Source organism: Falco peregrinus, chromosome 18, assembly GCF_023634155.1.
Source record: "Falco peregrinus isolate bFalPer1 chromosome 18, bFalPer1.pri, whole genome shotgun sequence".
Lineage (NCBI taxonomy): Eukaryota > Metazoa > Chordata > Aves > Falconiformes > Falconidae > Falco > Falco peregrinus.
In genome coordinates this window covers 6525753-6536261 of record NC_073738.1, presented here as the reverse complement: position 1 = coordinate 6536261, position 10509 = coordinate 6525753, and the positions used below count along the sequence as shown (strand labels likewise).

General features: G+C 51.1%; 1 long non-coding RNA gene across 3 annotated transcripts; it reads left to right on the top strand.

Annotated features, from left to right (window-relative positions):
• Window positions 1-699: 699 nt before the first annotated feature.
• Window positions 700-5009, top strand: LOC129782617 (uncharacterized). 3 transcript variants are annotated; one of them, XR_008744672.1, is made up of 4 exons: window positions 700-718; window positions 1259-1390; window positions 2763-2869; window positions 4030-5009. It is a non-coding gene; the product is annotated as an uncharacterized LOC129782617 (long non-coding RNA). The 3 variants fall into 3 exon arrangements; XR_008744673.1 differs by lacking the exon at window positions 700-718 and adding an exon at window positions 722-738; XR_008744671.1 differs by lacking the exon at window positions 700-718 and having other exon boundaries at window positions 776-1390.
• The last annotated feature ends 5500 nt before the right edge of the window (window positions 5010-10509 follow it).

Here is a 10509-nt window from a genome sequence, read left to right as displayed (position 1 = left end):
GGCGCTTCAAGCAGCGCGTCCGGCCGGGCAGTGTTGTTTTCCGAGGCTGTAAAGGAGCCCGAGGTATAAACCCGCTTTACGTTTCCGTACGGCGGTGCGCTTTGTCGGAGGGCTCGGCCGTACTGACGGAGCTGGCACAGGGTTCCCGCGGGACTCCGGCTTTGCCCGTCTCGTGGAAAGGCTCCAGAGCCTGCTTGGGAAGCCGCTTGACAAGGCACGGCTTTGCCGTGATTTTTACGCCGGAATTCCGACGGTAACGCCGATGCCACGTGTTAGCCTTTCTCCAGCAGCTCTTCAAAGCAGAGTGAGCCTTAAGAATCGGACTGCCTTTTAACGAAATTCGAAACAAAGCGGCGGGGTGAAGCGGCTGGAAGCGTCCTGCCAGTCTGCCGTGGGTATCGCTGCCGTGCGTGTTACCTGCCTGTCTGCCGATCGCTCCTGCCTCTTGTTGTGCCCCGGTAATTCCTCTGGGGAAGGCGTTGGGCTCTGACTGCGGCGCACCCCGACTCCCTCCTGACCCCGGCGAGACGTGATCGGTGTTTGCCTTCCTCCCCTTTCACAGGGCCTCGGCTGTTGCGTGCAGAGAAGCTGTCAGCCTTGTGAGGGAGCACGCCGCCGGCAAGCGCGTCGTGGTGCTTCGGTACCGAGCTGAGACCGCAGGCGTCCGTCTTTTGTTTGCGAAAAGGGATCGCGAGGAAAGGTGCTGACGTTGGAGGGGGTAAGGTGGCGGGAGAACAGGTAGGAGGCAGCTTTCAACCGGTTTTAGGCTTAACTCCTGGGTTCCTGAGCAAGGTTCTGGGCTTCGAGGGGTTTGCTTTTGGCTTTTTGCCTTCAGCGCGTCCTCCGTCACCGCTGTCGGCGTGCGCTGAGCTGCTGCTTAGGGAACTGTGGTGATACAGACTGTGTGCGTGCCAACCGTCCTCCAGGCTATAGCTGTATTCTACCCTAAAAAAAGCTTTCCGTAATACTATGCTTCCGTTAGGACGCAATTTTCTCGAGTTCCCCCCACCTCAGGGTGATTTTCCCACACCCCTAACCCCAACCCCTAAGCCCACCTGCAACACCCCATTTTCTCCTAGGCTTGTAGGAGTGGCCTGAGAGGTGCTTGCAGGGTATTCCATTTTGCCTTAGACAGCTTAGGAGACCAACCACATGCCTGGAGATCTGTATCTATCCTTAGGCTCCTAGTGGGATTCACACAAAACCAGTATGTGTGGGCACATTCTCCTAGCAGCTCGGTGTCTTTTTGCTGTTGCAGAGGTGATTTCCAGGCGGAGCTGACCAGTGGGGTTCTCTGGCTGAGGGGAAGACCAGCCGTCAGCTGGTGGATGTGCTTCTGGAAGAAATAGCAACGGGAGCTCTAAGAGAGGGAAATGGCTTCCCTGCATGGGTATGTGGAAGCTTTCTTCACTGCTTGTTTCCACTGAGATTAATTGGTAATAAATACCCATTAGGAAGGTGGGAGAATTACTTTCGTGGCCGGTGTCTTCAATATTCACCACCTTCTTCTTAGTGTAAACACTGAAAACTTTCAAGCCAGGGAAACTCAGGTGCACTAGAAAAGCTGAAACGGTGAGCGTACTGAAGACATAGCTGAAGTAGCCACACTTTACAATGATGCCACGTGAACCACCGGACATGCAGGTATTTCTAGTGGGCTCGAGCCCCAGCTAATGCTGCGCTATATGGCCAAGCCAAAGTAACAGCTTCCTGCTGCTGAAAAGCCTCGTCCTCCTCCCCTCTCCCTGCCCCGGTACTGGTGGCCGTGACCGGGAAGTGTCCAGCAGAGCAGTATTTGGGTTTTCCCGGGTTACTTCTCTGCTGACGAGATTAATGCAGACAAGCGCCAGAATGACTAAGTAGCAAGACTACATTGTAAGGAATGACTGCTTCTTGTGGCATGAGGAAGTTCATTCAACTCACCATGTCCCATTGCACCGTACCCCAGCACATGGGGGAAGCAGGCAATGATACAGGGACAAGGAAGCGTTGCAAGAATTCTTCACGTCATACTAAGCACGACTGTATCCAGAGGTTCTCTCTGGGATAGAGTAGCATTTCTTTGATCCTTCGACATCTTTTCCTCAGCCTTTCCAGAAGCTTGAACCGTTTTCCCTGCCATTCCTGAAAGGTATTTCCAAGGAAGATCTTTCCTTTTCTGGTTTTGTTGGGCAGAACCTCTCAGAGAGTCCCATTTTTTTTCCACCCTGGAGCACTCGAGACAAGTTGCAAAGGTGCTGACAGATGTGTTTTGTAGTACTGCGAGACCCACACAAAAGACCTATCCCTAATATAATCCCTAAATCCCTAAAGCAAATGTAATCCTTAATTAAATCTCTAATCCCTAAAACCTAACTAACGTCAGTTTAATTCTTTGAATAAGGATAAGTTGTCAATGAGGTCTTCAGTGCTGTACCTGCTTGCATCAACTAGTTCTTGGATTGGCTCTTTCCTTTTCAGGAGAATGGGATTAAATTAGGGATTAAATTAGTTTTATAAGACTAGCTAGGTTTATCAGATTTACAAAGCTGGAGTGCCCACCACAAGCTCTAACACCTGAAGGCCCTCTGCAGACAATGGCAGTGCAAGCTTGTGCCTTTTCTGTGATGGGAGTTTTTCCCATATTCTTTCTCTCTATTTCCACTTTTCACATGGAAGTTCCATTTCTAGGAGAGCCGCGTTATTTTCGTGCACATTGAGAGGCAGCTCTAATGCAGACCGGAACACATGTTCGGTGCTAACACAGCTGTAATTTCTTTCAGGAGGAGGCGGGCAGCGCTGAAGCTTTCGTGGCCAAGCCCCGGAGCCAGGATGTCAGGGAGAAGCAGGAGTATCTGAGCCAGCTGAAGAACAAGCTGGGAGATCTACTGTAAGTATGGAGGGAAGGGGCTGATGGGGACAGTAGCTCAGGACCGCGCGTGCAGAGGGAACCCCGCAGTGGACGCAGTGTGCGTGGCCAGCGCAGGCCTCCCTGCGCTACAGGGCTGTGCCCGTTGCAGTGAATGCCGAGACCTGGCTGAGCCCGGCTCTGCGGAACACTGCGAGCAGCAGTCCCCGACCCAAAGAACTTTGGCGTGGCAGACAGCGAGCAGAGATCAGTTGTACCACTAATCCCCTTCGGTACAGTGCTCCTCTGTCGCGACGGAGGGAAGACACAGTCAATCAATATGAGTGATCAGCAGACTTCGTTTATTGTACCTTACAGTCACCTTTTATGCCTTGTTATAATTAGCTCATACGTATTGCAAAAGTTAAGCTCATTATTGGTGAGTTGCCTAAATATCAAGCCCACCCCTAGTTTCTCTTCTGTAGTTATCTGTTCCCACCTGCAACATTCTTTTCCCACCGAAATCTTCCTGTTATTGTGTAACAAGAACAGCCAAAGGCAGCGTATTTGTGCTTTACTTCAGATAAGCTGAGAGCGATGCGCATTTTTGTCCAGCCAGCTAGACTATGTTTATGTGAACTTTTTCAGCTAGCCAGTTATCCACACTCCTCAGCTCTCCAAAAATAGCGGTAAAATCCTGTACATCTTCAGAGACTGGTTCTGAGGAGTGGGAAGAGCAAATAGGACTGACAACTGGTGCAAATCTGAGAAATAATTCCACCTCAAAACAAGAGGCAATTACTGCATTGAAAAAAAGTCTGGTGCCACACCGAGCACCGAGGAGAACGCCAGAGGTGGGCAGGTGCCTGTGAAGTGAAATCCTGTCCAACGTGGGCACTGAATTAGCAAGAAGTACAGTTCTGTAATAAGGGATATCAATGCACAATAGAGTGAAATTAAGGTCTTCCCAGGTTATCATGAATCTAAGATTTCTTAACTTCAGGTCAGTTTGAGGTTTAGCATTCACCAGTCTTTATTGCACATGTGTTTAACAACGGGATGCTAGTAGAGGCAGAGATGACTGTATCAAAAGACATCTCTGCTCTGCATTTCGGGCAACATGGATTCTCAGTGTGACACAAGTAAGTAAATGTTCTTTTCACATACCACAACGTAATGGTGACTGTGTTGTTTTCGAACAGAGAGGGGAAGGCAGATGATCTGAAGACTGCTTTCTGTGCGATTGATCCCGGTATCGACGATCAGACGCTAGATACCTACGTTGACCTGCCGGATCAAGAAGATGTGCCTGTGGAAACTGCACTCGAGAGGCTGCTTGCTGGATATGCGAGACGAGTAGGGCCCTCGCCCAGGGAGGGAAGCACGACAGGCTTCGGAGGGGAGGAAGGAGACTTCCAATAATAAGAATAAATGGACTGTTTGATCTACAGGTTTGGGTGCCAAGCCGAGAGTTGGAGTTACTGCGTTAAATACTTCTTCCCATTGCATATGGAGGTACAGCTCGTAAGAGCTGAGTGGGTGGGCTAGCTTGAGCTATCGGAAGCACTTTCATCTTAAGCAGCACAGCACTCCGAGACAATTTTACAGCCTCTGCAGAGTCATTTTAGCTCAGCAAGACCTGTGGTGGGAGGCTGCCTGATCCCCAGACAGAGGCTTCACACCCCCGGGGCGCCGAGGCACTTCAGGGTGTCAGGCGCTCTGCTTGGTGACACAAGAGCTGTGCTCCACAGCCATTGCTGGAACCTGAGAAGCCACCATCAGGCTCCAGGCTGCAGCGTGGCTGCTTTGGCCCTTGGCCTTTACAGTCCCTTGTCTCGAAAGAGGGTTTCAAAGATTCCTTTGCAAAATAAGGTGCCGGTTGCAAGCAAAAGGTGAGGTCAGCCCACACGAAGTCTGCTATCATGTCTGTCCCCGAGGAGACTTTTGTCGTGGTGTGGCTGCTTTTGTCCAGTATGAAATCACTCAACAGACGTTCAAGTGCTGCCCCACAAGTAGATTTAACCAAACTCTGAGCTGCAAAAGTCATCCAAGCATAGAAGAACTGAAATCAGTCCCTTGCTTCGAGGAAGGCACCACGTGCCCTTTGGTAACTTTACTCAGTCGTCCCTACTCATAGTGTCCGCTTTGCCCTGCACATAGCCCTCTCTAGGGAGGGGAGGGAGGGTTCTGGAAACAAAAAAGACTGTAGGAAAACAGCTCTGCTGTGGTCGTGCCTGAATTGCCAAGTAACTGGAGCAAATCTGAGAAGCAAAACCCTTTCTTTTTCTTGCGATGTAGGCATATGAAAAGTAGAAAGGGGTAAGCTGAAACCCAAAGACACCTTCCTGATAAAGCACTAGTTTTGTAAACTTGCCAAAACTGATTGCATTTGTAAAGCGGGAAGGCACCACAGCTGGTGTGACACAGCATGTGCCACCCAGAGGTACGAGGCCCTGGGGCTTTCTGCCTTAATACTCGAACCTGGTGCCAGGCACTTCCAACACAAGTCACAAAATAGCAGGAAAGGACCTCCACCAACCGGGCGGCTGCAGTACCCAATTATATTTCGCTAGATGGCAGCAGCGCTCCACCAACAGGGCGGCTGCAGTACCCAAATATATTTCGCTAGGTGGCAGCAGCGCTCCACCAACAGGGCGGCTGCAGTACCCATTTAAATTTCGATAGGTGGCAGCAGCGCTCCACCAACAGGGCCGGCTGCAGTACCCAATTATATTTCGCTAGATGGCAGCAGCGCTCCACCAACCGGGCCGGCTGCAGTACCCATTTATATTTCGCTAGGTGGCAGCAGTGCTCCACCAACCGGGCGGCTGCAGTAGCCAAATATATTTCGCTAGATGGCAGCAGCGCTCCACCAACCGGGCAGCGCATGCGCAGAAACGACGTGACGCCAAAGGGGCGGGGCTTCCGGCCTCGTACTTTGGGGCTACGCATACGGCCCCGGAAGGTGGGTTCATTCCCGGCCCGCGCGGCGCGCTGGGGAGCCCGTGGAGGTGCGGAGCCTTCGCCGGGAGCCTGGAAGACTTTCGGGCCGGGACGCGCGGCGGCGCGGTGGGTGAGCGCTCGGGCTGAGGGCGGGCGGGGGCCGGCGGGCAGCGGCCGAGTTGGGGGGATGTGGCGGCCCGGCGCTCGGCCGCGGCAGGGAGCGCCTGGTGCCGGCGGCGGGCGGGCTGAGGCAGGCGGGCGGCCCGGCCCGGGGCCGGCGGGGCTGCCGCCGGTTCTCGTCTCCCCGGCAGGGACGGTGGTCAGCGGGCTCCTCACGGGGCTGCCCTTTTTTGGGTGGTTTTTTTTTTTTTTTGTCTCTCGGAGATGCGCCGCTACCTCGGCGAGGAGCGGCGGCGGGGCGGCCCCGGTGCTCGCTTGTGGCGGCGGCGCCCGGGAGAGAGGGGTCGGCCCGCGCCGCCCCGCCGCCCACCCGCCGCCGCCTCCGGGCTGCCCGGGCAGCCGCCGCAGCCCTGCGCGGGGCTTTGTCTTTCCCCCAGCCGCTGGCCTGAGCCGTGGCAGCCGGCTGGGGCTGCCGGCTCCCGCGGGCCGCAGAGAGGCTGCCTCGGGGCCTGCGGTAACGCTGTCGCGGCCGGGGGGGGTGTGTGTGTGTGTGTGTGGCTCAGGAGCCTCTTCCCGCCCCTGCCAGCGGGCCAGAGCAAGAAAAGGCAGCCGGCACCGGAATCCCCAGCCGTCGCCCCCGACTGCTGCTTTCTCCGCAAGCCTTTTAACTGCCGGGGAGGGCTGGGAGGCAGCAGCAGCTCAGGTGTCTGGCTGGTCTTGTGTCGTGACAGTCAGCTCCGGGGCCGGAGCAGCCGAGGGGAAGAGGCCTTTTGGTTTGCTTCCCAGCGAAACGGGGGCTTTTTGTTTTTCCTTTGTACCTAGGTTCATCCGGAATTGTACGTTGACAAGTCAAGGGGAGCGGAACCGAAGGTCGCTCGAGATGTTACCTCGCCAGGCGTGCCTCGTGCTTGCGAGTCGGACTGCTGACTACGGAGGGATCCCTTTTGTAGCCGCCGAGGGCCCGCGAGGCTCCGTGTGCCCGCCGCTTCCGAGTGCTGCGCTGCGGCTCGGGCAACGGCCGGGGAGGAATTGTCGGTCCCTCGTGGTAACGCAGCCGGGCCTGCTAGGCGCTTAAAGCAGCGCGTCCGGCCGGGCAGTATTGTTTTCCGAGGCTGTAAAGGAGCCCGAGGTATAAACCCGCTTGACGTTTCCGTACGGCGGTGCGCTTTGTCGGAGAGCTCGGCCGTACTGACGGAGCTGGCACAGGGTTCCCTTGGGACTCCAGAATTGACCATCTCGTGGAAAGGCTCCAGAGCCTGCTTGGGAAGCCACTTGACAAGGCACAGCTTTGCCGTGATTTTTATACTGGAATTCTGACTGTAATGCCAATGCCATGTGTTAGCCTTTCTCCAGAAGTTATTAAAAGCAGAATGAGCGTTAAGAATCGGATTACCTTTTAATGAAATTCGAAACAAAGTTGCGGGGTGAAGTTACTGGAAGCGTCCTGCAAGTCTGACGTGGGTATCGCTGCCGTGCGTGTTATCTGCCTGTCTGCCGATCGTTCCTGCCTCTTGTTCTGCTGTGGTAATTCCTTTGGGTAAGGCGTTGGGCTCTGAATGTAGTGCATCTTGACTTCCTCCTGACCCCTGCGAGATGTTATCGGTGTTTGCCTTCCTCCCGTTTCACAGGGCCTCGGCTGTTGTGTGCAGAGAAGCTGTCAGCCTTGTGAGAGCATGCAGCCGGCAAGCGCATCGTGGTGCTTCGGTATCAAGCTGATGATACCACAGGCATCCATCTTTTGTTTGCGAAAAGGGATCGCGAGGAAAGGTGCTGACGTCGGAGGGGGAAAGGTGGCGGGGGAACAGGTAGGAGGCAGCTTTCAACCAATTTTAGGCTTAACTCCTGTGTTCCTGAGCATGGTTCTGGGCTTCGAGGGGCTTGCTTTTGGCTTTTTGCCTCAAGCGCGTCCTCCGTCACCGCTGTCGGCGTGCGCTGAGCTGCTGCTTAGGGAACTGTGGCGATACAGGCTGTGTGCGTGCCAGCCGTCCTCAAGGCTAGAGCTGTATTCTACCCTAAAAGAAGCTTTCCGTAATACTATGCTTCCGTGAGGACGCGATTTTCTCGAGTTTTCCCCCCACCTCAAGGTGATTTTCCCACACACCTGCAGGCAGCAGGACTAAGGTCATCTCCTTTTGCCCACTTGGGCTTGGACTAAAATCCCTTCCCTGACTATTCTTTAGCTTTTACAGCCTTTGAGCCTTCCCTTGGGCCTGGCTGACAGTCCTTTGCCATTTCACCCTGTTCACAGCCAGCATGACTCTAGGTACCGACTATATCGACAAATTTCAGTTACACGATAAGCCTGCTGTTTTGTAAATTAAATTTAGCATTTTAATTGCTTTCAAAGGGAACTACAGGAAATCCTGTCCGCGTGGTGGCCTAGCGTAAGCGATGATGGAAAGGTGCATCAGGTGTGACCTCCGTGTCAGCTCAGCTTGCCTCAGACAGACTGCATTTGGCACTGCGTGGCATGCTGCGCAGCTCCAGAAAGTAATGCTAGGGGGAAAAAAATGGGCAAAAATAATAGTCACGTAGAAACACGAGTTGGGAAGAAATGCTATAAACTAGGTCTTTCTGTTGATGGAGGCAGTTGATCTTGCTTGTGGATCTTTGGGGTATGAACTTGATGCCGAACAGCTCGTGTTTCATTTGACATGCCTTGAATTATTTTCAAGGAGAGAGAAGCTTATGAAATAGGATAGGTTATTGAGTCTTCCTAAAACGCTCACAACAATTATGTATAAAGCCGAAGTGAAGGACGATGGAATAAAGTTCTGTGCTTTATAAGTAAATACAGTACACTTTAAAACGGATCTCCGTGCAGGGTCCTAGTTATTTCTGTTTTTAAAATCAAAAAGAAGTTTTAAGAAGTGTCTCAGCGGTTAGTAGTGTGGAAAATAACTGGCTCTTCCACAAAAAATTCCACGTAAGCAAGGCTCTTTGAACAATTCTTCTCGAAATCGGTTCTAACTACAGCCAGTTAATGGTTTAATGTTGAAATGTATACTTGCTCTCCTATAAAGCAGTATTTCATTTGCATTTCAGTCCTGTTGGTCATGACAAATTTGGGAAGAACCCGAAGGAAACTTTTCATCCTGGGATACAGAAGGTAGGAGGTGACTTTTTGTTGTTGTTGTTGTTGTTGTTGTTGTTTGGCTGTGGCTTTTTATTCTTTTCTGGAAAAATAAGTTGTTACGTATAAATGCTAGGGGTTTGTTTCTTTCTGTAGCAGGATAATAATGAGGAGTAGAGTCACAGTTAGAAAATCAGCTGTCTTTATCAGTTGAACTGGCTACTTTGAAATTAAACAAATACAGGAGTACATTACAGGGGGTTTTGCGCTGTGTCTTCAGTACTGGTGTGCTAAAGACATTGCTTTGTTTACAGGATTTATTGGCTCTTGAAGAGCAAGAGGTAAATGTAAACTTTTGACTCCTAGCGCTCACTCGGTGACGTATACCGACTTAGATATCAATTGCTTATTGCAGTAAAAAAAATGTGGTGTTTCTGTGCAACATCTGAGATCGAAAATCATTTCAGGCACTGGCATAATATATCCTATTGATAGATGACCAACTTAGTAAAATCATAAAAAATCGTAATCTGTGATCAAAAGTAAAGTATTAGGTATCTGCTACTTGAGCATGTGATGGAGCTGGTATGAAGCGTATATTCCCGTGTGTAGGTCGTATGCAAAAGATGTATATAAAAGTCCTTAGAGGAAACATTATTTTAGGTCTTTTGTTTGATTGTCTGTTTATCCTGTAGTATTTGGTTTTATTTCTCCGGGACCTGTGAATTTTGAATTTGGAGTCCTATATGCTGAGGATGGGCAGCTTACAGGTGAGGAAATGTTCGGCGCTGGCGAGTTTTTCACCTTTTTCTTGGCTGAGGGTTGCATAAGACGTTGAGCTTCACGGCGAGTACAAATGTTCACAGTCCTGACCCTCTTAGAATTCATCTCGGGAGCCTTGAAGATTTGTATACCAATCAAATTGTTACCCTGAATAAACTGTTTCTTTTTTTCTAGTGGGCGTTCCCACAACGAAGTGGTGTGGAGCCAAAGGGGGCTGCGATTTAATGGTGATGGAGCCGTTTGGACTGAGTCTTGAAGATCTCTTCGGTTTTTGTTCGAGGAAACTTCGTCTCGAGACAGTCCTATTGCTCGCTGGCAACGTGGTAGGAAACTGCTTTGTTGATCTTGACGGCGCAGTATGTTGGAATATTAAGATTCCTTGAGAGATCAGAAGCAAATACGTTGTTTCTCTAAGGGAAAGGGGAATAGGCCTGTATCGTTAAAGGAAAGACTCAAAATTGGTTTTGTTTCTCTTAAGTACAAAGTGCCCCATCTAAAGTGATTACAAAGTCTGAAATGATTGTTAAAAAGCAGACTTGTGCTGTTTGCAAACCATCTGTTGCACTGCTCAAAGACAAAAGACGCTCACCCGAGAAAGTTTTTGGAAACAAATGTCAAATAGACATGGGGAAGGAGCTGGAGAGGTTTATGTATTGTCTATCGAATTATGTTCTCTTTCATGCCCTTACATTTTACAGTAAAAAGTTTCATTGCCTCTTTTATCGTTAAAGACAATGTTGCTAGTGTTTTTATAAGGAAAAAA